Source organism: Canis lupus, chromosome 20, assembly GCF_048164855.1.
Source record: "Canis lupus baileyi chromosome 20, mCanLup2.hap1, whole genome shotgun sequence".
NCBI classification, from domain to species: Eukaryota; Metazoa; Chordata; class Mammalia; order Carnivora; family Canidae; genus Canis; species Canis lupus.
Genome location: NC_132857.1, coordinates 23,120,342 through 23,134,113, shown reverse-complemented (window position 1 = coordinate 23,134,113; position 13,772 = coordinate 23,120,342). Strand labels below are relative to the sequence as shown.

The following is a 13,772-nucleotide window of genomic DNA, read 5'->3' as shown; positions in this document are numbered from 1 at the left end:
CCCTAGTAACTCACGTGAGGAAACGTAAATGCGGCTGGTCCTGATTAACCTGCTCCATCCGAATGACCTGCAGACAGACTGGACAGAGGAGAGGACGGACACAGGGAAAGAGACTTTCGGGTTCCTCAGACCAGTAAAAGAAAAGTCCCAATGACCAAACCTCGTGGGACACGGCCCAGGCACCATCTGGACAGGTGGTTCTGACATTACAGAACATCGGGGCTCAGGAGACGATGGAATCTCCCAAACCCATCCAGTTCAACAAACTCCAATTCAGACTCGCTACGAATGTGACAGCCTAAATCTGTCTTGATGTTACAGATAATCCTGGACACGAATATTAAGTCCCTCCTTGAAGCCCTTTGTTACTCAGAGTTAAGACGTCTGCAGTCCACCATTTGCCCTGACAAGCTGCCCTCTGGGATGCCACTGTGGCCTCTGTCCTTTTCACCTGACCTGCAGCAGGAGGACCGCCAAAGGCTTGCTCCTCTACCCCGCACCCCGTCTCCACACCCGCTGGAGGTGCAGGCGGCAGCTACAGGCCACCCCACCTCTCGAAGGAGTACCTTCAGGCCTGGCCTCTGTCTTTCCTTCTGCAAGTGCTTCCTTCCCCGTCCACACCTCCACCTGGACATCTATCTGAGAGTATTGCCAACCCAACATCTCTCAGTTCCCGAAAGCTGTCTTCTCCACATCACTTAAAGGTACCCGCATGCACTCAGCCCACTTCTTTCCTGATCCCTCCCCCTCTCCCATCCCACAATCCATCTTTCAGGCCGTGCCGTGGGCTCTGCCTTCAGGGTTGACCGTCTGCCTGGCCACTCTTAGCACCCGGTTCCACACCACCATCATCTCTTCCTGGAACCAGATCTTTTCAGCGCTCTCCCTGCTCCAGTGCGTTCCGTCTGCCACAACCTTCTGACTCAGACCATGACCTCCACACACTCTTAGGGCACGTGAAGAATTTTGAAAGACAGCAGTTAGGTCCAGATGGTTTATAGGTGTCGATTCCTGATCCCTGGCTCAGCTAGTCCTTCCTGTCCCTGAAAGCTGACGGAAGCTCCTGAGGTAGCACCCGATGCCATTTCGCCTTCACCACATCCTACCCCATCACTGCTTTTCTGTCACTTACCAGAACGAAGGCCTCCTCCTTGCTCCTCCTGTACTGTGCTCCAGAGTGAGTGGTAAAAGGCACTGGAACACCACAGAATCCCCTGTTAACCGCAAAGCCTTTCTAAAGTCAAGGCGTCACTAAGCCTGGGACAGAACATCCGGTCTTTCCTTCTTTGCGTTCATTTCCATAAAAAGAGAATGACATCAGACACACGCCACCTAGCCTAAATTCATCTGTCCTGAATTCAGGGACAGTGACGATGGGATCGTGAGAGGGGTGGCGGTTCCTGCTGATAGATCCTGCCTCCTCAATCCCGAAGGATCATCAGGGAAGGACGTCAAGCTGACTGGGAGCCACGCACAAAGAGAACAGGAAAGAAAGGCTGGAGACAGTGGAAACTCAACTCACTGAGGCAGAAAGCTCACGGGAAAGATCTATACTGTCTCTAAGCATGGAATTACCTCAGGTTTTGCTTTAAAAAAAAAGAAGAAAATAATCCTGGGAAATAATTCACACACCCTATCTACAAAGTCACAATGCTGAGTCAGGAGCCAGAGCCCGCCCACTCACACATGCCTCGGTCTCAGTTATGTATTTTCTGTGATATTTCAAGGAGGAAGAGGTGAAAGATGCTACATGAATTTCCAGTAGACCCATTTTAAGTCAGTAAAAGAATCATTTCTCAGAACTGATATATATATATATATATATACACACACACACACATATATATAAAAACCACATATATATGTTCAATATTATATAACATAAGATATATCTTTTCTTAAACATTTATTCAAACTTAGAGGAACAGTATCATTAAGTTTTTACACAAAGAATATTGGGTACTATAAATTTTTACTAAGGACATATATCTACCCCCTCATCAGGAAGGTAAGCACCTTCCTGCTTATTCATTCCTAGCATGCCCTTGTTAACATTACATGAACTTCTAAAACAGTGTAATTCATCGACTGTAATGACATACTATAAACATATATAATATACAAACAACATACCTAATAATCATTCAAACGTCATTTCGAAGCCCCACAGCATATCATTTATGTTTACTATTAATTTCCACCAGACTTTACATCACCCTGGTCATAGTATTCATTCATGGGTACATGAACTGAAATTTTATAAACTCTCTCTCCATCTTGCTAAGAGAGGCATCCCAATGGCATTATATTTCATGTTTAAAAATTACCAATCATACTATTAATTTTGCCGTTTATATCAATTGTGCATCAGTACTATTTATAATAACAATTCTTTCTGACCGATTTTCACACTTAGAATACTGTAGCCAAAGACACTAAAACTTTAGAAACCTTACTTCCATGTGTATATATACCAGTCTGTATATGTACACACATACACACAGAAAAATGACAGAATACTTATTAAAACATCTTCCCATTATAAAACCCATAAAATAAAATCTATGGAGGAAATGACAGAGACAGGAGTTCAAGAAGAAAAGCAAATATAATTGTTCTGACAGTGAAAAGAGAGAGCTCAGTCAGGTAAAGTTCAAAGGGATGATAGTGAGCATCAAATTATCATGGTAGTAACGTTCTATTGGATACATATTCAATAGTGAGATACAAAATACTTTTACAAGGTCAACTTTTCCCATACACTTGTAGAAAACCCCATCCTGTACTATTGATACTTGAGATGAAAATGTTTGAGGTCCAACTTAAAAATGGGGAGGGGGTGATAGTTTTGACAAATTATGGAGGGAGATCTTGAGCACTCTGCTGAAGCACAACTAGTGTGATTGCTTGCACAAAGAACACAAGTGTCGCACCACCACCGTCATGGCCCTGCAAGACAGAGTGGCTGCTCAACCTTTCATAAAGCCCTCGTTCCCTCATGCAAGGGTCACAGCCACAGTGGCCCTGCTCAGTGAAGCCAACGTCCCAATGTCTTCCCACTTCAGAATTGGCACCTCTGTATTCCCTCCACCTGGAATGCTCTTTGACATAACCCCTCTCATAATTCAAGATTCTACTCTAAATGCCTCAGAAAGAATGCTCGGACTTTTAGTTTGGTTATGTGTGTATTACGGTACTCTGCATGGTAATATTTTGTGTCATTTCTTACAACTGCATGGGAGTCTACAACTATCTCAAAGAAAAGTCTTTACAAAACCCTCTGGGGCTGCCTTCTGCAACAGATCTATCTGCAATGCTAACCTCTGCCATGACTCCCCCCCACCCCTCGTCACTTCCTTGCCTGTCACCCAACATCATTCCTCCATAGTACCCACTGCTTTCTGAAATTACTGATTGGCTCACTCCTCTATTTCCTGAGACCCCACAAGGAAGTCATCTCCAGAAATACAGAGTCCTTGTCTTGCTCATCACTCTCTCCCAGGACTTAAAATGAGGCTGGGCCTCAGGAAGCTTTCACTAGATGAAAATGCACGAGGCAGAGGTGATACCCAGTGACAGGACAGGAAGACCTGACATCACTCTGCTGTGACATGTTACATACTTAACCTCATGTAGTTCACTCCTTAGGAGAATTCTGGAAGAAAGAGTAATTTTCCATATTTGTAGTTGAGTGAATGGAGCGTAAGAGGTTAAATAACTTGGCCGACGCTGCATCGGCCATCAGGTTGGCCATTAGGAAGTACTGATGAAGTACTTCATCAGGAAGTAATGGTGTTGTTCAAAGTCAGGTACTAGAGATTAATAAGCCTACACAGAGCTTTCCTCACCACAAGCCCCTCACAGGGCTTTCCATTTATTGCCTCAATTGATCCTCACGATAGTCTACATCTGATCACATCAGGGGTTCAGACCACGAAACCAGGCTCGGAGAGTCAAGGAGGTTTGTTCAAGCAAGTACAGCTGCTGTGGAACACAGGGAACTCAGGGGCTGCGACCCCAGCTCCAGCTCCCCCGGAATCCCACGCGTGTACAGACGACAGACAGAGATTTAAAGGAATGCACACAAGGTCACGCAGCTGGATGGACAAAAGGCTGAATTAAGAGTAGGCCAACGACCTATTAGTCAAATGAGCTTTCCAGCCTGGCGTATCGTGCCACTGTCAAACACTTGAAAGTTTACATTTATTGCAGACTTTCAGAGATAAGATCAAGATTTTTATAATGAACATTAGCCATGCTACTGAAAACATAAGTAGACCGAGGTAAGAGACAGCCGACACGGAATACATGTGCTTATGGCCACCGTACACCATGCATACTCACTGCTCCAGAATATGACAAAAATCTAACTGCATGCATGTTGGGCTTTGATCTCTACAGGGTATAATCTTACTTAGGAATATTTAGTATTATTTCATAACATTTTCCTATCTATGGACAAACAGATCATTACAAATCAGGATGAAAACTGTTCATGACTCTGAAAGCTCTACATCTCTAGGGGAAGAAAATGCGTCAGAAACAGAAAAATCTTATACACTGTATGTATCCATGTGCTCTCTGATAAATACAAAAGATTTTCTCACCAAAAGAGCACGACACTTCAATGTACTTGCACAAGGCTCACATATGTCTTAAAATAATGAACAATCAGAAACTGAAGAACAATAGTAAGTTCCAACAAAAATAACAGATACAGCGTGTATCTGACTTTACTTTGTCTCTACCAATACTGGGGGGAACACTCTTTAATGGGGTGGCCGTTTCCCAGTTAACACTGTTCAAACCCGAACAGCAAAACTTTGGTTGAACAGCCAAAGTCAGGTCTCTACCCTAGAGGATCATACAATGTTAATGATAGGAAGTTTTCTATTTTCCTTCCCTCATCGCAGAAATAAAAAGTTGTGAGGAAAACAAAAGTTACTTATGGTATCCAAAACTCGGATAATGCTAGATTTAACATATGTTTATGCTGCATTCTGCAACTAAAACAATTTGCATTGAAAATGTCGAGTAGGTATTTCTCTCTATCACTACAACTATAAACCGGACAGGATAAATCAGACCACTGTGACAGTTCAAGTGGAGAATTTAGGAGCAGAAAAAAGAAAGATTTTCAGCAATATATGACAAGTTCAATTATTTTAGACTTAAATCTGGTAAAAAATGTAATTAAATTTAAAACATGCAATCAAATAGCATATATATATATATTTTTTTTTCCCATATAGCACAAGATGATGAAAGATAAGATAATTTTCCTTATGGAGATTCCGATCTAAGCCCAAATGAAAAGAAAAAAGAAACCTATCTTCATCATGGCAGGTGACTATGTCCTACAAAAAGATCCTTGCATCATACAAAAATGCAACTCCTATAACATAACAGAACTTTAACATGGGGGAAAACGAGGCCTTTTTTTAAAGTAAACTGCTGTTGCAAGGTAACTTTTAATTTGCGCACATAATGTAAATTGCTACGGTCAGCGCACCTTGGGTCACGGAAACAACGGTAGCTGGATCCAGAGGTGCCCCGGCAGTCCGGGTGTTCAGGCAAAGTGCCGTGAACAGTGAGGATCGATGAGCTCCTCAAAGTGTCACGGCCAGATCCTCGGCAGGGTGGCTGGAGAATAATATTCAGAGAGCAAGCACATGCTTAGTGTTACACTTTAAATTGATGCTGACATTTTGGATTGTGAAAAGAAAGTTTTTCCTAAGTAATATAGGAAACAACCCAGCTAACCTTCTGGAGGATATCAGATAATCATGGTAGGTTGTTGTGTAAGAGCTAACTTCTCAGAAATGTGAGCCCATGTGAAATACAAACAAGCAGCCGTTGCAGAGATTTACTATAGTGATCAACATTTTAATTACTTTCTGTTTTCTTAGATGTACAGGACTATTGCGATGAATATTCGCTCCATCTACAAACAAAGCAGTATTTTTAGCCTGGTATTTGCATTTGGTGGCAAAAAACTCCCACAAGGGTACGAATAACCACGAGTCATGTGCTGATTAATCCGAGACTTCTCAAGTCACGCATTAATTAAAGGAATTACTATGATCTTTGCTGGTAACGCTACACATTTGTCACACGGCATGCAGAGAACGACTTATTGGATGGTCAGATTTCAAACAAATCTCCAACCCTGCAAATACAGAGAGGATTTTTTCGAATCACTGCTGATGGTGACTCAATAAAAACCGAGGGCCTAAGTATGAAAACAAACTCCTACCAGAAAATCGCTAGACCAGTCTACACATGTGTGATGATTGACAAATAACTCGAGTGTGCAAAGAAGTGTTCTCCACATAAGAGAGAGGAGGACCACAATGGAAGGTGTGCAATGCAGGCCAAGCCACATCCTCAGCCGGCCCCGGCCCCCCGGCTCCAGGCCCCCCAGCCCCGAAAGGGGCGCGCACACACTGCGGCCCTGCTGCTCCGTACTCCTGCCAATGCCCTACGCTCTGGACATGCAGCCTTACCTCAGAAGCCACGGACTATCTATCAAGTGGGTTAAATTGCTTCATGTTTTCAAGGCGTCTTATAAAGCATTCTCGGGAAAATGTTTTGCTCCGTCATTCCTGACCTTTTAGAAACGGTGCCCCAGCAAGTATTAATATTGATGAAAACCACATGATCTCGGTCATTTACTGCCGACTGACACACACAGGCCCAAGGTAACACAACACAGCTTCCCTGGTTCTTAGAACGTATACATAGACCAAAGTTGAAATACTGAACTTTCTTTTTTCAGAAGAAGATCCTACATTTTTCTGGTTAAAACTGACCCATTGCTTAAACTCTGCCCTTTATTTTTATTTTTTTTATTTTTTATTTTTTTAGTTTCAGAAGCAGAATTTATTTATTTTTTTAAGTTTTTCTTTTTTTTGTTTATAATAAATGTATTTTTTATTGGTGTTCACTTTGCCAACATACAGAATAACACCCAGTGCTCATCCCCTCAAGTGCCCCCCTCAGTGCCCGTCACCCATAAACTCTGCCCTTTAAACATCTCTGATAAAATCGAAGATGTCAAAGAAACCACATAAGACATTTCAGAAAATCAATTTGAAAGGTGTTAATCTCTATATGGGAAATATTTTTCTGCCGCAAAGGAATCTATATGCATCCTTCCTTCCTTAACAAAACAAAGTGAATTTTGTCGCATTCGGTTCTATAAAAAGAGAAGCCCCACAGCCCTATTCTGAATGTGTCAGCAGGTCTTCTCGTGTAGGGAGTCGAAGGGTACAAGTCTCCTCTTCCAGAAGTGGGCAGGCAGCAGCGCACTTACAAGCCACAGGCCAGAAGAAGAGGATTATTTCCACAACAGGCAAAACTGCCAGGAGGAACAAGCCACGACAACCGCGTGCATATTAAAGCCTTACAGTGGCTCCACAAGACCAAGGGAGCACCGAGAGCTCCCACTCATGCAGTTTAGCTCGAGATTCGGGGAAAGCATTTGACTATGGGGTTTGGAGGATGGAGCATGAACAGTACTTTTGTAAGACTTCTGCAGGTGGGAAAACTGGGCTGTGCTCACATAGCTATCACCCACCAAGACCAAGAAAGCCTCAAACGTTATTTTTAAACACTGGATTCTCACATCCATTCCTTATTTTTCATGCCTGAATTACAGATGTCATGATACCATGAGATACTTTAGGATGCCTACGCATTGCGAAGTAAAAACTTCTACCAGCAGCTGGCTGACCACTAACCCTAGGTCAGAACATGGGCTACTGTATTTATCACTAATCCTGATATGACAATTCACTATAAACTTAATTATTAAAGCTCTCCTAAAACATCAAGAGTCTGACACCATGTGTTTACATCAAAGCCAACAGACATATAAAGGTGAAATCGGAGTATATTAAGTATTACTCCTTTTTCCCCACTGGATAATCAGTATTTGATATTTCAAACACTCAGAATATTTCTCAATGTTTTCTGTCAAAGTATTGTTAATGAAAGGAAAGAGGGAACGAGTTACAGAACTTTAGAACTGAGCTGATGCAAAGAAAATTAGACATTTCTTTGAAATCTCACATTTTTGTAACTGGCTACATAAAATATGGGTTTACTTTAATATAAAAATGACAATCTTCTCCATTCCTCACGTATACACAGTAAAGCAACTACCACGTTTGGTGGAAACATGAAGCGGAAGATGGGTCAGAGGGAACGAGAGATGGATGCTTTAGCACCAGCTCTCAAGCTTAAACAAGGAAAATAATAAGTTAGGAAAGATTTACACATAGCATTGTTTTCACAGTAAATATTTAGAAATATAAATTAAAGTAGCGTGAAATTGCAGTATCATGATATGGATAAACAACAGATTGTGAGGTCATTAAATTATAATGTAAATCTGTTATCTATAAAATATATGCAATGATGTCTATGATATATGGAGGAGACAGAGCATGCTGCAAAACATCATGATCAACAGATTCTCCTTTATACAAAATCTTATATGTACATTTCTAAATATGCACGAGAACACGTGACCAGTGAGAGACATCAGCAAGAGCTAACAGGAGCTGCCTCTGAGTGACGAGATCTGCAATTCCGTTTACTTTTTGCACTTCTATATACTGATTGCATTTTTAATGATCATTTATCTGAAAAGTTCTTTCCAAAGTAAAATGTCTTTTTTTTAAAAGAGATTCTGACATGAAATGAGAAAAAAAACAAAGGGCTTTATTTTTAAAGAAGAAAAACTTCTAGCAAGGTCATGTGCTAGTCTACTACCCTGAAGGGACTGTGCACTTTGAAGACTTTGGGAAATGTTCACTGTGCCTACAGAGTAGTCCCATGCTCATTCTGTCATTTCTGCAGTGAGTAGCACCAATAGAAGAGGTATGGAGGGCAGCCCCGGTGGTGCAGCGGTTTAGCGCCGCCTGCAGCCCAGGGCATGATCCTGGAGACCCTGGATCGAGTCCCACGTTGGGCTCTCTGAATGGAGCCTGCTTCTCCCCCTGCCTGTGTCTCTGCCTCTCTCTCTCTCTCTCTCTGTCTCTGTCTCTATGAATAAATAAATAAATAAAAATCTTTAAAAAAATAAAAGAGGTATCGAGAAGAAGTGAAAGGTACTCCACCCTCTGGTACAGAACGTGTTTTCATGTGAGGCTCAGGGACCAGTAGTGGGTTATTCTCGACTATACTGCTCTCAATGACATCAAGCACAAACCCACTAAGAGACTTAGGCGTGCCTCTGCTGTTATGACATTTTGGTCAAAATGGCAAAATGCATCTTAATTACAGTTTTGATAGGTATGTACTTATAGGTGTCATATATTCAACGACCTTTCAGGTTCAGGATATAACTGAGTACACTTAGGACATGTAAAGTTAACAAATTAAAACTCTGATAGATGATAGGAAAGAAAATTCTATCCAGAGTTTCACCGATACCATGAAATTATCGTTTTGATGGCCCACATTTATGATGCTCTAAATATATGCACAGTGTAAAGTAGTCAATCTGGATTTCTACAAAAGGACACTGAGCACAAAATGGAAACATAAAGACAGTTCTATGAAATGAATCTCATAAACTATCGACCGAAGAACATTTTATGTTTAAACTAAACAGTTTTTGACTCCATGATCATTTATCATACTCAAGATAAAAATAGATAAAAAATAATTGATAATTGATGATTAAGACAAAATTCATATAACACTAGCATTATTCTTTCCAAGTATTCCAAGCAGAAATTCTTATAGGACACAACCAAAAGTATGGGCTATTTACTTGCTGTTATTTTAATAAAAGAACAAAGAAAACTAAGACCTCACAAAATGTTGAAATAGCTATCTATCTACAGACATTGTGAATTTTTAGGAAGACACGCTGAAACATCAATACCATTGCAAACACACACGCATGCGCATATTCTGGTACGATGAACTTGAAAATTAACAAGCTATATTGGAGTTATGAATAATGGTCCTAATTATTCTTTTCCCAAAGTAGTAAACAGAAATACTATGTCAGAGTTTTCTGATCAGTGACAAAGTCATTAATAAATGAAATCAAAATGGCTAGCAATCAATAAAAAACTGTATTTGTGAGGGAAACATTCACTGCTACACTAGGCTTCCATTCCGTATAGGCAACAGATTCATTTTAGTATGTAAAATGCTCTGGGTTGAAGAATGCTTTTGACAAGAAATGATAAAGATTTTTCCCTATCACAGTAACAAAAACATATATTCACGTTGTGTTTTTTGAACTGCTCATCTTCCTAAAAAAATTAAGTAATGAGGAAGGCCATAAGATGGCTAGGAAAACATAAACTGTAAGAAGCAAGAGGTTCATTTCCCTTAAACAAAATTCCCAGAAAGCAGGCAAGAAAAAAAATAAAAGACCTCAACAATTGGAAAAGTTGGGGAAGGAGGGGAAAATCTGAAAGCAAGCAAGATGAAAATAATGAAAATACCAGCTGACATAAACAGGGATAGAATGCAGTCTAATCCCCAGACTCCTGAGCAAGGACATATGCAAAATTAGCACGGGAACACAAAACTACAACAGAAAGATGGTACGCGTAGCACCGGGACCAAGTATTAAACAAAGCATATCGAATTCAGAACTTGCTCATCAAACTGGATTAATTCTCCCTTTTGATGAAATGCATTTTGAGTTCAGGTTACATCACAGGAATATTTTTATGGAATGACTTTAAAAATGTAGAGAAAGACTCTGATTCCTCTGACTCCCCTTAGTGAAAGAAAATCTTCGAATGCTGCTAAAGTTAATTAAAAACCATGAGGGAGGGATCCCTGGGTGGCGCAGCGGTTTAGCGCCTGCCTTTGGCCCAGGGCGCGATCCTGGAGACCCGGGATCGAGTCCCACATCGGGCTCCCGGTGCATGGAGCCTGCTTCTCCCTCTGCCTGTGTCTCTGCCTCTCTCTCTCTCTGTAACTATCATAAATAAATAAAAATTAAAGAAAAAAAAACCATGAGGGATCAATGAAATGAGAGATTCAATACAGACTGTGACATTCTGGGCCAAAACTGAAGTGTCACCAAAAAGTAATGGTTTTGGTAGACCCTGGCTAACAAACGAGAAAGGATATCAAACACAAAGACTTTTTTTTGTCAAGAATGGTAACACTGATGAGAGAGAACCTCAAAGTGACATACATACATACCGACAACTGAGTATGTATATTCAGCATAAAGACTCACCAGAAGCAGGTGTCCATGCCTCTGTGGACAAAAAACAAAACAAAACAAAACAAAACAAAACAACTTTGGTTAACAGATCAACACACATATTAAAATCCAGACACTATAAGTTCTGGCACAGAGGCTGAAGCACACATTACATGAGAACACTGTTGCTGTCTCTATCTGGTGAAACACAAAGGAGTGTGAACCTCGTAAATGCAATTTTGGGTATCAAAGTCCAACTGACTCTTTGTAATGTGCTCTGGCTTTGCAATTCTCAACATAGCAGGTGATAACCTGATATAGAAGCGAATACTACCGTGACTTCGGTTAGCTGCATGTGAGTTGTTTAAATATCAAAAGGTGAAGTACGACAAATTAGGAATAAAACACAAGTTTATGGAAAGGGTGCTTCAAAGAATGAAACCTGGATAAAACTCAAAAGCAGGAATCCTCCCAAGTGATCCTTTGCTACAAAATTAATTCACATTAGTGGAAGGCTTTGCTATGCCCAGTGCTGGGAATGTTTTTGTCCTGTCGGAAACAGTTCACGCAAAATACCGAATTTCCATATTTCACCGTTATGTCCCGTTGTTTTGCTCAGAAAGAGTACCAAATCTCTGTGCTTAATTTAAAATGAATTACAATTTTGCTGGGGGTTTAATTGCTAAGTAATTTGTTTGAACAGTTTAAACCACTTACAATTTTAGTCAACATAAAAATTTGTGGGCAATCATACGGGAAAACTCATAAAACCACAGCTAAATTCCTAGGGATCAAAGTGTTATAGACTGAAATAGCCTTTAACTAACAAATGATCATTATGATTGGATGTCAACTGCATTCCTATATTGTAATTCATTTGCATATGTAAGAAAAAATAGAAAACCATTAGGCCAAGTAAAGGACTAAAAATTGCTTTTAAAGCAGCAACACTATGCAAATCTAAACAGAAATTCCAAACGTCCTGTTATTCTTCTGGGAGTTCAGAGCAAAAGTCGTTCTTACGTAAAAACGGAATTAAGGTTGAGAGCCCACAAGACTTCCTGACGGTGCTTCGTAAGTTAGAAAATGAGCCCATAGATAGGAGATCGTAAAGACGCTTTTCTTCCAACAGAGACGGCTTCCTTACTGCTCACCCAGTTCCTGACCTCTGTCATGAGCTAGTGAACCCCCAGAACAAAGCTGAGAACAAAACCTGGGTTTCGATACGACTCCACAGTTGAACTCAGAACCAGATTAAAACCAGGGCTTACGAGAGCTTTCCCGCTGTCAGATTCAACCGTGGGTCATCCCTAATCCCGCCCCAGACCAGCGAGAAGACAGCAAGCTCCCATCCTTGCAGGAGTGTGCCGTGGAAGCGTCACAAGCCAGGGACAGAGGGGTTGTGTCCCTCAGAGTGAAGCTACAGGAAATGGTTTCCTTCTTTTCATTTTTTCGTTCTTAAGGAACTTTCATAAAACAGCTCTGAATCATGCAGTCTCCTTTAAAAATGTTCTCCTCATAAGGAAAACAGAAGAAAAATCAACCACCAAAGGTCACACTTGAAAACGCAGAACTTCAGAACTTGTGGAAGAAACACCTGTAAGACCTCTTTCTTTGTACCACTTCATGCAAAGTTTCTCATGAGAAATTTATGTACTGGTTTGTGTTTTATGAATCAGACCTGAATAAAAAGAGAGACTTCTGCCATGAAACTTAAAGGGTAAGAAAATCTCCGTGTGCGTGCCACTCCCAGCATCATGAGTCAGGTTTTTCCCCTCCCCACGCAGACTGTTCCAGAGTCTCACCTCAATCCCCCCTACTGGTCCTTACAGATGCGCTAAAATGGATTACCACTGCAGTGGTTTATCAGTCCTCCTCCGATATCCATAGAAAACTAAAGAAGACCAAGGAGGGTCCTCAAACTCCCATTCCCGACCTGGTGAAAATGGCATTTAAAGTCCTTAACACCCGAGAGGAAGTGGCTGAACTTAAGAGGCAGGCCAGGCTCCAGCAGAAGGTCCAACTCCAGACCCAAGCGTCGGTGGGAGCCCGCAGAAAGGGGGAACCAACCGAATCCCACCTGGGGCTTGCTTCAGATGTGGCACCGAGGGACAATGGGCCCGTCAATGTCCCAATCCCAAGGAGCCAACGCGGCAATTCCCTCAATGTGGAACGATGCGCCACTGGAAATCCGCCTGCTGGGTCTCGGGGGATCCTTGGCGCCTCCACACAGAGGAAACCCTGAGCCGGGAAGTCCAGCCTTTCAACTACTCAGATTGGATGATGACTGACGGGGCCCAGACTCAGACACCCCCTAAGCCAGGCCAAGCCCAGGGTCCTGCTCCAGGTAGCAGGGAAGCCCATCTCTTTCCTGTTGGGCACGGGGGCGACTGACTCCATTGTGCCTTCCTACTCGGGGGCCAGCTTCCCCTCTCCAGTAGCCGTGATGGGAACTGATGGCACCTCCTCTATTCCACGGACTGCCCCACTCCTCTCTTGCAGCCTGGATGGGTTCTCCTCCTCACACTCCTTCCTTAGAATCCCTTCCTGCCCAGCTCCTTTTCGTCGAAAATCCTGACAT

General features: G+C 41.8%; 1 long non-coding RNA gene across 4 annotated transcripts in view; it reads right to left on the bottom strand.

Annotated features, from left to right (window-relative positions):
• LOC140611759 (uncharacterized) overlaps positions 1–13,772 on the bottom strand; it is a 90,204-nt gene that overhangs the window by 58,567 nt on the left and 17,865 nt on the right. For 2 of the 4 annotated variants that reach the window (XR_012012919.1, XR_012012920.1), the window contains one exon: positions 11,225–11,245. The exons of the other annotated variants lie outside the window; for them this stretch is intronic. This is a non-coding gene — a long non-coding RNA (uncharacterized lncRNA). The remainder of the gene's footprint in view (positions 1–11,224; positions 11,246–13,772) is intronic. 4 annotated transcript variants of the gene reach the window in all.